This window comes from Diuraphis noxia, unplaced genomic scaffold (genome assembly GCF_037042655.1).
Source record: "Diuraphis noxia isolate RWA-SAM2 unplaced genomic scaffold, SU_Dnox_SAM2 contig0003, whole genome shotgun sequence".
Classification (NCBI taxonomy): Eukaryota; Metazoa; Arthropoda; class Insecta; order Hemiptera; family Aphididae; genus Diuraphis; species Diuraphis noxia.
This window is the reverse complement of record NW_028301713.1, coordinates 84,071,391-84,085,776: the sequence shown is the minus strand read 5'-3', so window position 1 is coordinate 84,085,776 and position 14,386 is coordinate 84,071,391.

Here is a 14,386-nt window from a genome sequence, read left to right as displayed (position 1 = left end):
TTTTTTCCCAAATTTTTTTTCTATTTTTTGTATTCAACCAAATGTATTTTAAATACGTGTTTTAGATGTAAAATAATGTGAACTTAACGTTAAAAATATAAAAAGTATGATTAGTTTAATAGAAATGACTAAAGACGATATTTAGCGGATTCATCACCTGTATTTCAAAATATTTTTACGACCTTTTATATTCACCCAAATGTATTGTAAAGACGTGTTTTAGATGTAAAATAATGTGAACTTAACGATAAAAATATAAAAACTATGATTAGTTTAATAGAAATGACTTAAGACGATATTTAGCGGATTCATCACCTGTATTTCAAAATTTTTTTACGACCTTTTATATTCACCCAAATGTATTGTAAAGACGTGTTTTAGATGTAAAATTATGTGAACTTAACGATAAAAATATAAAAAGTATGATTAGTTCAATACAAATGACTTTAAACGATATTTAGCGGAATTATCACCATTTTTTACCCAATTTTTTCCCAAATTTTTTTTCTATTTTTTGTATTCACCCAAATGTATTGTAAATACGTGTTTTAGATGTAAAATAATGTGAACTTAACGTTAAAAATATATAAAGTATGATTAGTTTAATAGAAATGACTAAAGACGATATTTAGCGGATTCATCACCTGTATTTCAAAATATTTTTACGACCTTTTATATTCACCCAAATGTATTGTAAAGACGTGTTTTAGATGTAAAATAATGTGAATTTAACGATAAAAATATAAAAAGTATGATTAGTTCAATACAAATGACATAAGACGATATTTAGCGGATTCATCACCATTTTTTACCCAATTTTTTCCCAAATTTTTTTTCTATTTTTTGTATTCACCCAAATGTATTGTAAATACGTGTTTTAGATGTAAAATATTGTGAACTTAACGATAAAAATATAAAAAGTATGATTAGTTCAATACAAATGACTTTAAACGATATTTAGCGGAATTATCACCATTTTTTACCAAATTTTTTCCCAAATTTTTTTTCTATTTTTTGTATTCACCCAAATGTATTTTAAATACGTGTTTTAGATGTAAAATAATGTGAACTTAACGATAAAAATATAAAAAGTATGATTAGTTCAATACAAATGACTTTAAACGATATTTAGCGGAATTATCACCATTTTTTACCAAATTTTTTCCCAAATTTTTTATCTATTTTTTGTATTCACCCAAATGTATTGTAAATACGTGTTTTAGATGTAAAATAATGTGAACTTAACGATAAAAATATAAAAAGTATGATTAGTTCAATACAAATGACTTTAAACGATATTTAGCGGAATTATCACCATTTTTTACCCAATTTTTTCCCAAATTTTTTTTCTATTTTTTGTATTCAACCAAATGTATTTTAAATACGTGTTTTAGATGTAAAATAATGTGAACTTAACGTTAAAAATATAAAAAGTATGATTAGTTTCATAGAAATGACTTAAGACGATATTTAGCGGATTCATCACCTGTATTTCAAAATTTTTTTACGACCTTTTATATTCACCCAAATGTATTGTAAAGACGTGTTTTAGATGTAAAATTATGTGAACTTAACAATAAAAATATAAAAAGTATGATTAGTTCAATACAAATGACTTTAAACGATATTTAGCGGAATTATCACCATTTTTTACCCAATTTTTTCCCAAATTTTTTTTCTATTTTTTGTATTCACCCAAATGTATTGTAAATACGTGTTTTAGATGTAAAATAATGTGAACTTAACGTTAAAAATATAAAAAGTATGATTAGTTTAATAGAAATGACTAAAGACGATATTTAGCGGATTCATCACCTGTATTTCAAAATATTTTTACGACCTTTTATATTCACCCAAATGTATTGTAAAGACGTGTTTTAGATGTAAAATAATGTGAACTTAACGATAAAAATATAAAAAGTATGATTAGTTCAATACAAATGACTTTAAACGATATTTAGCGGAATTATCACCATTTTTTACCAAATTTTTTTTCTATTTTTTGTATTCACCCAAATGTATTGTAAACACGTTTTTTAGATGTAAAATAATGTGAACTTAACGATAAAAATATAAAAAGTATGATTAGTTTAATAGAAATGACTTAAGACGATATTTAGCGGATTCATCACCTGTATTTCAAAATTTTTTTACGACCTTTTATATTCACCCAAATGTATTGTAAAGATGTGTTTTAGATGTAAAATAATGTGAACTTAACGATAAAAATATAAAAAGTATGATTAGTTCAATACAAATGACTTTAAACGGTATTTAGCGGAATTATCACCATTTTTTACCAAATTTTTTCCCAAATTTTTTATCTATTTTTTGTATTCACCCAAATGTATTGTAAATACGTGTTTTAGATGTAAAATAATGTGAACTTAACGATAAAAATATAAAAAGTATGATTAGTTCAATACAAATGACTTTAAACGATATTTAGCGGAATTATCACCATTTTTTACCAAATTTTTTTTCTATTTTTTGTATTCATCCAAATGTATTGTAAACACGTGTTTTAGATGTAAAATAATGTGAACTTAACGTTAAAAATATAAAAAGTATGATTAGTTTAATAGAAATGACTTAAGACGATATTTAGCGGATTCATCACCTTTATTTCAAAATTTTTTTACGACCTTTTATATTCACCCAAATGTATTGTAAAGACGTGTTTTAGATGTAAAATAATGTGAACTTAACGATAAAAATATAAAAAGTATGATTAGTTCAATACAAATGACTTTAAACGATATTTAGCGGAATTATCACCATTTTTTACCAAATTTTTTCCCAAATTTTTTTTCTATTTTTTGTATTCACCCAAATGTATTGTAAATACGTGTTTTAGATGTAAAATATTGTGAACTTAACGATAAAAATATAAAAAGTATGATTAGTTCAATACAAATGACTTTAAACGATATTTAGCGGAATTATCACCATTTTTTACCAAATTTTTTCCCAAATTTTTTTTCTATTTTTTGTATTCACCCAAATGTATTTTAAATACGTGTTTTAGATGTAAAATAATGTGAACTTAACGATAAAAATATAAAAAGTATGATTAGTTCAATACAAATGACTTTAAACGATATTTAGCGGAATTATCACCATTTTTTACCAAATTTTTTCCCAAATTTTTTATCTATTTTTTGTATTCACCCAAATGTATTGTAAATACGTGTTTTAGATGTAAAATAATGTGAACTTAACGATAAAAATATAAAAAGTATGATTAGTTTAATAGAAATGACTTAAGACGATATTTAGCGGATTCATCACCTGTATTTCAAAATTTTTTTACGACCTTTTAAATTCACCCAAATGTATTGTAAAGACGTGTTTTAGATGTAAAATAATGTGAACTTAACGATAAAAATATAAAAAGTATGATTAGTTCAATACAAATGACTTTAAACGATATTTAGCGGAATTATCACCATTTTTTACCCAATTTTTTCCCAAATTTTTTTTCTATTTTTTGTATTCACCCAAATGTATTGTAAATACGTGTTTTAGATGTAAAATAATGTGAACTTAACGATAAAAATATAAAAAGTATGATTAGTTCAATACAAATGACTTTAAACGATATTTAGCGGAATTATCACCATTTTTTACCAAATTTTTTCCCAAATTTTTTATCTATTTTTTGTATTCACCCAAATGTATTGTAAATACGTGTTTTAGATGTAAAATAATGTGAACTTAACGTTAAAAATATAAAAAGTATGATTAGTTTAATAGAAATGACTTAAGACGATATTTAGCGGATTCATCACCTGTATTTCAAAATTTTTTTACGACCTTTTATATTCACCCAAATGTATTGTAAAGATGTGTTTTAGATGTAAAATAATGTGAACTTAACGATAAAAATATAAAAAGTATGATTAGTTCAATACAAATGACTTTAAACGGTATTTAGCGGAATTATCACCATTTTTTACCAAATTTTTTCCCAAATTTTTTATCTATTTTTTGTATTCATCCAAATGTATTGTAAATACGTGTTTTAGATGTAAAATAATGTGAACTTAACGATAAAAATATAAAAAGTATGATTAGTTCAATACAAATGACTTTAAACGATATTTAGCGGAATTATCACCATTTTTTACCAAATTTTTTTTCTATTTTTTGTATTCATCCAAATGTATTGTAAACACGTGTTTTAGATGTAAAATAATGTGAACTTAACGTTAAAAATATAAAAAGTATGATTAGTTTAATAGAAATGACTTAAGACGATATTTAGCGGATTCATCACCTTTATTTCAAAATTTTTTTACGACCTTTTATATTCACCCAAATGTATTGTAAAGACGTGTTTTAGATGTAAAATAATGTGAACTTAACGATAAAAATATAAAAAGTATGATTAGTTCAATACAAATGACTTTAAACGATATTTAGCGGAATTATCACCATTTTTTACCAAATTTTTTCCCAAATTTTTTTTCTATTTTTTGTATTCACCCAAATGTATTGTAAATACGTGTTTTAGATGTAAAATATTGTGAACTTAACGATAAAAATATAAAAAGTATGATTAGTTCAATACAAATGACTTTAAACGATATTTAGCGGAATTATCACCATTTTTTACCAAATTTTTTCCCAAATTTTTTTTCTATTTTTTGTATTCACCCAAATGTATTTTAAATACGTGTTTTAGATGTAAAATAATGTGAACTTAACGATAAAAATATAAAAAGTATGATTAGTTCAATACAAATGACTTTAAACGATATTTAGCGGAATTATCACCATTTTTTACCAAATTTTTTCCCAAATTTTTTATCTATTTTTTGTATTCACCCAAATGTATTGTAAATACGTGTTTTAGATGTAAAATAATGTGAACTTAACGATAAAAATATAAAAAGTATGATTAGTTTAATAGAAATGACTTAAGACGATATTTAGCGGATTCATCACCTGTATTTCAAAATTTTTTTACGACCTTTTAAATTCACCCAAATGTATTGTAAAGACGTGTTTTAGATGTAAAATAATGTGAACTTAACGATAAAAATATAAAAAGTATGATTAGTTCAATACAAATGACTTTAAACGATATTTAGCGGAATTATCACCATTTTTTACCCAATTTTTTCCCAAATTTTTTTTCTATTTTTTGTATTCACCCAAATGTATTGTAAATACGTGTTTTAGATGTAAAATAATGTGAACTTAACGATAAAAATATAAAAAGTATGATTAGTTCAATACAAATGACTTTAAACGATATTTAGCGGAATTATCACCATTTTTTACCAAATTTTTTCCCAAATTTTTTATCTATTTTTTGTATTCACCCAAATGTATTGTAAATACGTGTTTTAGATGTAAAATAATGTGAACTTAACGTTAAAAATATAAAAAGTATGATTAGTTTAATAGAAATGACTTAAGACGATATTTAGCGGATTCATCACCTGTATTTCAAAATTTTTTTACGACCTTTTATATTCACCCAAATGTATTGTAAAGATGTGTTTTAGATGTAAAATAATGTGAACTTAACGATAAAAATATAAAAAGTATGATTAGTTCAATACAAATGACTTTAAACGGTATTTAGCGGAATTATCACCATTTTTTACCAAATTTTTTCCCAAATTTTTTATCTATTTTTTGTATTCATCCAAATGTATTGTAAATACGTGTTTTAGATGTAAAATAATGTGAACTTAACGATAAAAATATAAAAAGTATGATTAGTTCAATACAAATGACTTTAAACGATATTTAGCGGAATTATCACCATTTTTTACCAAATTTTTTTTCTATTTTTTGTATTCATCCAAATGTATTGTAAACACGTGTTTTAGATGTAAAATAATGTGAACTTAACGTTAAAAATATAAAAAGTATGATTAGTTTAATAGAAATGACTTAAGACGATATTTAGCGGATTCATCACCTTTATTTCAAAATTTTTTTACGACCTTTTATATTCACCCAAATGTATTGTAAAGACGTGTTTTAGATGTAAAATAATGTGAACTTAACGATAAAAATATAAAAAGTATGATTAGTTCAATACAAATGACTTTAAACGATATTTAGCGGAATTATCACCATTTTTTACCAAATTTTTTCCCAAATTTTTTTTCTATTTTTTGTATTCACCCAAATGTATTGTAAATACGTGTTTTAGATGTAAAATATTGTGAACTTAACGATAAAAATATAAAAAGTATGATTAGTTCAATACAAATGACTTTAAACGATATTTAGCGGAATTATCACCATTTTTTACCAAATTTTTTCCCAAATTTTTTTTCTATTTTTTGTATTCACCCAAATGTATTTTAAATACGTGTTTTAGATGTAAAATAATGTGAACTTAACGATAAAAATATAAAAAGTATGATTAGTTCAATACAAATGACTTTAAACGATATTTAGCGGAATTATCACCATTTTTTACCCAATTTTTTCCCAAATTTTTTTTCTATTTTTTGTATTCACCCAAATGTATTGTAAATACGTGTTTTAGATGTAAAATAATGTGAACTTAACGTTAAAAATATAAAAAGTATGATTAGTTTAATAGAAATGACTAAAGACGATATTTAGCGGATTCATCACCTGTATTTCAAAATATTTTTACGACCTTTTATATTCACCCAAATGTATTGTAAAGACGTGTTTTAGATGTAAAATAATGTGAATTTAACGATAAAAATATAAAAAGTATGATTAGTTCAATACAAATGACTTAAGACGATATTTAGCGGATTCATCACCATTTTTTACCCAATTTTTTCCCAAATTTTTTTTCTATTTTTTGTATTCACCCAAATGTATTGTAAATACGTGTTTTAGATGTAAAATATTGTGAACTTAACGATAAAAATATAAAAAGTATGATTAGTTCAATACAAATGACTTTAAACGATATTTAGCGGAATTATCACCATTTTTTACCAAATTTTTTCCCAAATTTTTTTTCTATTTTTTGTATTCACCCAAATGTATTTTAAATACGTGTTTTAGATGTAAAATAATGTGAACTTAACGATAAAAATATAAAAAGTATGATTAGTTCAATACAAATGACTTTAAACGATATTTAGCGGAATTATCACCATTTTTTACCAAATTTTTATCTATTTTTTGTATTCACCCAAATGTATTGTAAATACGTGTTTTAGATGTAAAATAATGTGAACTTAACGATAAAAATATAAAAAGTATGATTAGTTCAATACAAATGACTTTAAACGATATTTAGCGGAATTATCACCATTTTTTACCCAATTTTTTCCCAAATTTTTTTTCTATTTTTTGTATTCAACCAAATGTATTTTAAATACGTGTTTTAGATGTAAAATAATGTGAACTTAACGTTAAAAATATAAAAAGTATGATTAGTTTCATAGAAATGACTTAAGACGATATTTAGCGGATTCATCACCTGTATTTCAAAATTTTTTTACGACCTTTTATATTCACCCAAATGTATTGTAAAGACGTGTTTTAGATGTAAAATTATGTGAACTTAACGATAAAAATATAAAAAGTATGATTAGTTCAATACAAATGACTTTAAACGATATTTAGCGGAATTATCACCATTTTTTACCCAATTTTTTCCCAAATTTTTTTTCTATTTTTTGTATTCACCCAAATGTATTGTAAATACGTGTTTTAGATGTAAAATAATGTGAACTTAACGTTAAAAATATAAAAAGTATGATTAGTTTAATAGAAATGACTAAAGACGATATTTAGCGGATTCATCACCTGTATTTCAAAATATTTTTACGACCTTTTATATTCACCCAAATGTATTGTAAAGACGTGTTTTAGATGTAAAATAATGTGAACTTAACGATAAAAATATAAAAACTATGATTAGTTTAATAGAAATGACTTAAGACGATATTTAGCGGATTCATCACCTGTATTTCAAAATTTTTTTACGACCTTTTATATTCACCCAAATGTATTGTAAAGACGTGTTTTAGATGTAAAATTATGTGAACTTAACGATAAAAATATAAAAAGTATGATTAGTTCAATACTTTAAACGATATTTAGCGGAATTATCACCATTTTTTACCCAATTTTTTCCCAAATTTTTTTTCTATTTTTTGTATTCACCCAAATGTATTGTAAATACGTGTTTTAGATGTAAAATAATGTGAACTTAACGTTAAAAATATATAAAGTATGATTAGTTTAATAGAAATGACTAAAGACGATATTTAGCGGATTCATCACCTGTATTTCAAAATATTTTTACGACCTTTTATATTCACCCAAATGTATTGTAAAGACGTGTTTTAGATGTAAAATAATGTGAATTTAACGATAAAAATATAAAAAGTATGATTAGTTCAATACAAATGACATAAGACGATATTTAGCGGATTCATCACCATTTTTTACCCAATTTTTTCCCAAATTTTTTTTCTATTTTTTGTATTCACCCAAATGTATTGTAAATACGTGTTTTAGATGTAAAATATTGTGAACTTAACGATAAAAATATAAAAAGTATGATTAGTTCAATACAAATGACTTTAAACGATATTTAGCGGAATTATCACCATTTTTTACCAAATTTTTTCCCAAATTTTTTTTCTATTTTTTGTATTCACCCAAATGTATTTTAAATACGTGTTTTAGATGTAAAATAATGTGAACTTAACGATAAAAATATAAAAAGTATGATTAGTTCAATACAAATGACTTTAAACGATATTTAGCGGAATTATCACCATTTTTTACCAAATTTTTTCCCAAATTTTTTATCTATTTTTTGTATTCACCCAAATGTATTGTAAATACGTGTTTTAGATGTAAAATAATGTGAACTTAACGATAAAAATATAAAAAGTATGATTAGTTCAATACAAATGACTTTAAACGATATTTAGCGGAATTATCACCATTTTTTACCCAATTTTTTCCCAAATTTTTTTTCTATTTTTTGTATTCAACCAAATGTATTTTAAATACGTGTTTTAGATTTAAAATAATGTGAACTTAACGATAAAAATATAAAAAGTATGATTAGTTTCATAGAAATGACTTAAGACGATATTTAGCGGATTCATCACCTGTATTTCAAAATTTTTTTACGACCTTTTATATTCACCCAAATGTATTGTAAAGACGTGTTTTAGATGTAAAATTATGTGAACTTAACGATAAAAATATAAAAAGTATGATTAGTTCAATACAAATGACTTTAAACGATATTTAGCGGAATTATCACCATTTTTTACCCAATTTTTTCCCAAATTTTTTTTCTATTTTTTGTATTCACCCAAATGTATTGTAAATACGTGTTTTAGATGTAAAATAATGTGAACTTAACGTTAAAAATATAAAAAGTATGATTAGTTTAATAGAAATGACTAAAGACGATATTTAGCGGATTCATCACCTGTATTTCAAAATATTTTTACGACCTTTTATATTCACCCAAATGTATTGTAAAGACGTGTTTTAGATGTAAAATAATGTGAACTTAACGATAAAAATATAAAAAGTATGATTAGTTCAATACAAATGACTTTAAACGATATTTAGCGGAATTATCACCATTTTTTACCAAATTTTTTTTCTATTTTTTGTATTCACCCAAATGTATTGTAAACACGTTTTTTAGATGTAAAATAATGTGAACTTAACGATAAAAATATAAAAAGTATGATTAGTTTAATAGAAATGACTTAAGACGATATTTAGCGGATTCATCACCTGTATTTCAAAATTTTTTTACGACCTTTTATATTCACCCAAATGTATTGTAAAGATGTGTTTTAGATGTAAAATAATGTGAACTTAACGATAAAAATATAAAAAGTATGATTAGTTCAATACAAATGACTTTAAACGGTATTTAGCGGAATTATCACCATTTTTTACCAAATTTTTTCCCAAATTTTTTATCTATTTTTTGTATTCACCCAAATGTATTGTAAATACGTGTTTTAGATGTAAAATAATGTGAACTTAACGATAAAAATATAAAAAGTATGATTAGTTCAATACAAATGACTTTAAACGATATTTAGCGGAATTATCACCATTTTTTACCAAATTTTTTTTCTATTTTTTGTATTCATCCAAATGTATTGTAAACACGTGTTTTAGATGTAAAATAATGTGAACTTAACGTTAAAAATATAAAAAGTATGATTAGTTTAATAGAAATGACTTAAGACGATATTTAGCGGATTCATCACCTTTATTTCAAAATTTTTTTACGACCTTTTATATTCACCCAAATGTATTGTAAAGACGTGTTTTAGATGTAAAATAATGTGAACTTAACGATAAAAATATAAAAAGTATGATTAGTTCAATACAAATGACTTTAAACGATATTTAGCGGAATTATCACCATTTTTTACCAAATTTTTTCCCAAATTTTTTTTCTATTTTTTGTATTCACCCAAATGTATTGTAAATACGTGTTTTAGATGTAAAATATTGTGAACTTAACGATAAAAATATAAAAAGTATGATTAGTTCAATACAAATGACTTTAAACGATATTTAGCGGAATTATCACCATTTTTTACCAAATTTTTTCCCAAATTTTTTTTCTATTTTTTGTATTCACCCAAATGTATTTTAAATACGTGTTTTAGATGTAAAATAATGTGAACTTAACGATAAAAATATAAAAAGTATGATTAGTTCAATACAAATGACTTTAAACGATATTTAGCGGAATTATCACCATTTTTTACCAAATTTTTTCCCAAATTTTTTATCTATTTTTTGTATTCACCCAAATGTATTGTAAATACGTGTTTTAGATGTAAAATAATGTGAACTTAACGATAAAAATATAAAAAGTATGATTAGTTCAATACAAATGACTTTAAACGATATTTAGCGGAATTATCACCATTTTTTACCCAATTTTTTCCCAAATTTTTTTTCTATTTTTTGTATTCAACCAAATGTATTTTAAATACGTGTTTTAGATGTAAAATAATGTGAACTTAACGTTAAAAATATAAAAAGTATGATTAGTTTCATAGAAATGACTTAAGACGATATTTAGCGGATTCATCACCTGTATTTCAAAATTTTTTTACGACCTTTTATATTCACCCAAATTTATTGTAAACACGTGTTTTAGATGTAAAATAATGTGAACTTAACGTTAAAAATATAAAAAGTATGATTAGTTTAATAGAAATGACTTAAGACGATATTTAGCGGATTCATCACCTGTATTTCAAAATTTTTTTACGACCTTTTATATTCACCCAAATGTATTGTAAAGACGTGTTTTAGATGTAAAATTATGTGAACTTAACGATAAAAATATAAAAAGTATGATTAGTTCAATACAAATGACTTTAAACGATATTTAGCGGAATTATCACCATTTTTTACCCAATTTTTTCCCAAATTTTTTTTCTATTTTTTGTATTCACCCAAATGTATTGTAAATACGTGTTTTAGATGTAAAATAATGTGAACTTAACGTTAAAAATATAAAAAGTATGATTAGTTTAATAGAAATGACTAAAGACGATATTTAGCGGATTCATCACCTGTATTTCAAAATATTTTTACGACCTTTTATATTCACCCAAATGTATTGTAAAGACGTGTTTTAGATGTAAAATAATGTGAACTTAACGATAAAAATATAAAAAGTATGATTAGTTCAATACAAATGACTTTAAACGATATTTAGCGGAATTATCACCATTTTTTACCAAATTTTTTCCCAAATTTTTTTTCTATTTTTTGTATTCACCCAAATGTATTGTAAATACGTGTTTTAGATGTAATATAATGTGAACTTAACGATAAAAATATAAAAAGTATGATTAGTTCAATACAAATGACTTTAAACGATATTTAGCGGAATTATCACCATTTTTTACCAAATTTTTTTTCTATTTTTTGTATTCACCCAAATGTATTGTAAACACGTTTTTTAGATGTAAAATAATGTGAACTTAACGATAAAAATATAAAAAGTATGATTAGTTTAATAGAAATGACTTAAGACGATATTTAGCGGATTCATCACCTGTATTTCAAAATTTTTTTACGACCTTTTATATTCACCCAAATGTATTGTAAAGACGTGTTTTAGATGTAAAATAATGTGAACTTAAAAATAAAAATATAAAAAGTATGATTAGTTCAATACAAATGACTTTAAACGATATTTAGCGGAATTATCACCATTTTTTACCCAATATTTTCCCAAATTTTTTTTCTATTTTTTGTATTCACCCAAATGTATTGTAAATACGTGTTTTAGATGTAAAATAATGTGAACTTAACGATAAAAATATAAAAAGTATGATTAGTTCAATACAAATGACTTTAAACGATATTTAGCGGAATTATCACCATTTTTTACCAAATTTTTTCCCAAATTTTTTATCTATTTTTTGTATTCACCCAAATGTATTGTAAATACGTGTTTTAGATGTAAAATAATGTGAACTTAACGATAAAAATATAAAAAGTATGATTAGTTCAATACAAATGACTTTAAACGATATTTAGCGGAATTATCACCATTTTTTACCCAATTTTTTCCCAAATTTTTTTTCTATTTTTTGTATTCAACCAAATGTATTTTAAATACGTGTTTTAGATGTAAAATAATGTGAACTTAACGTTAAAAATATAAAAAGTATGATTAGTTTAATAGAAATGACTTAAGACGATATTTAGCGGATTCATCACCTGTATTTCAAAATTTTTTTACGACCTTTTATATTCACCCAAATTTATTGTAAACACGTGTTTTAGATGTAAAATAATGTGAACTTAACGTTAAAAATATAAAAAGTATGATTAGTTTAATAGAAATGACTTAAGACGATATTTAGCGGATTCATCACCTGTATTTCAAAATTTTTTTACGACCTTTTATATTCACCCAAATGTATTGTAAAGACGTGTTTTAGATGTAAAATTATGTGAACTTAACGATAAAAATATAAAAAGTATGATTAGTTCAATACAAATGACTTTAAACGATATTTAGCGGAATTATCACCATTTTTTACCCAATTTTTTCCCAAATTTTTTTTCTATTTTTTGTATTCACCCAAATGTATTGTAAATACGTGTTTTAGATGTAAAATAATGTGAACTTAACGTTAAAAATATAAAAAGTATGATTAGTTTAATAGAAATGACTAAAGACGATATTTAGCGGATTCATCACCTGTATTTCAAAATATTTTTACGACCATTTATATTCACCCAAATGTATTGTAAAGACGTGTTTTAGATGTAAAATAATGTGAACTTAACGATAAAAATATAAAAAGTATGATTAGTTCAATACAAATGACTTTAAACGATATTTAGCGGAATTATCACCATTTTTTACCAAATTTTTTTTCTATTTTTTGTATTCATCCAAATGTATTGTAAACACGTGTTTTAGATGTAAAATAATGTGAACTTAACGTTAAAAATATAAAAAGTATGATTAGTTTAATAGAAATGACTTAAGACGATATTTAGCGGATTCATCACCTGTATTTCAAAATTTTTTTACGACCTTTTATATTCACCCAAATGTATTGTAAAGACGTGTTTTAGATGTAAAATAATGTGAACTTAACGATAAAAATATAAAAAGTATGATTAGTTCAATACAAATGACTTTAAACGATATTTAGCGGAATTATCACCATTTTTTACCAAATTTTTTCCCAAATTTTTTTTCTATTTTTTGTATTCACCCAAATGTATTGTAAATACGTGCTTTAGATGTAAAATAATGTGAACTTAACGATAAAAATATAAAAAGTATGATTAGTTCAATACAAATGACTTTAAACGATATTTAGCGGAATTATCACCATTTTTTACCAAATTTTTTTTCTATTTTTTGTATTCACCCAAATGTATTGTAAACACGTTTTTTAGATGTAAAATAATGTGAACTTAACGATAAAAATATAAAAAGTATGATTAGTTTAATAGAAATGACTTAAGACGATATTTAGCGGATTCATCACCTGTATTTCAAAATTTTTTTACGACCTTTTATATTCACCCAAATGTATTGTAAAGACGTGTTTTAGATGTAAAATAATGTGAACTTAACGATAAAAATATAAAAAGTATGATTAGTTCAATACAAATGACTTTAAACGATATTTAGCGGAATTATCACCATTTTTTACCAAATTTTTTCCCAAATTTTTTATCTATTTTTTGTATTCACCCAAATGTATTGTAAATACGTGTTTTAGATGTAAAATAATGTGAACTTAACGATAAAAATATAAAAAGTATGATTAGTTCAATACAAATGACTTTAAACGATATTTAGCGGAATTATCACCATTTTTTACCCAATTTTTTCCCAAATTTTTTTTCTATTTTTTGTATTCAACCA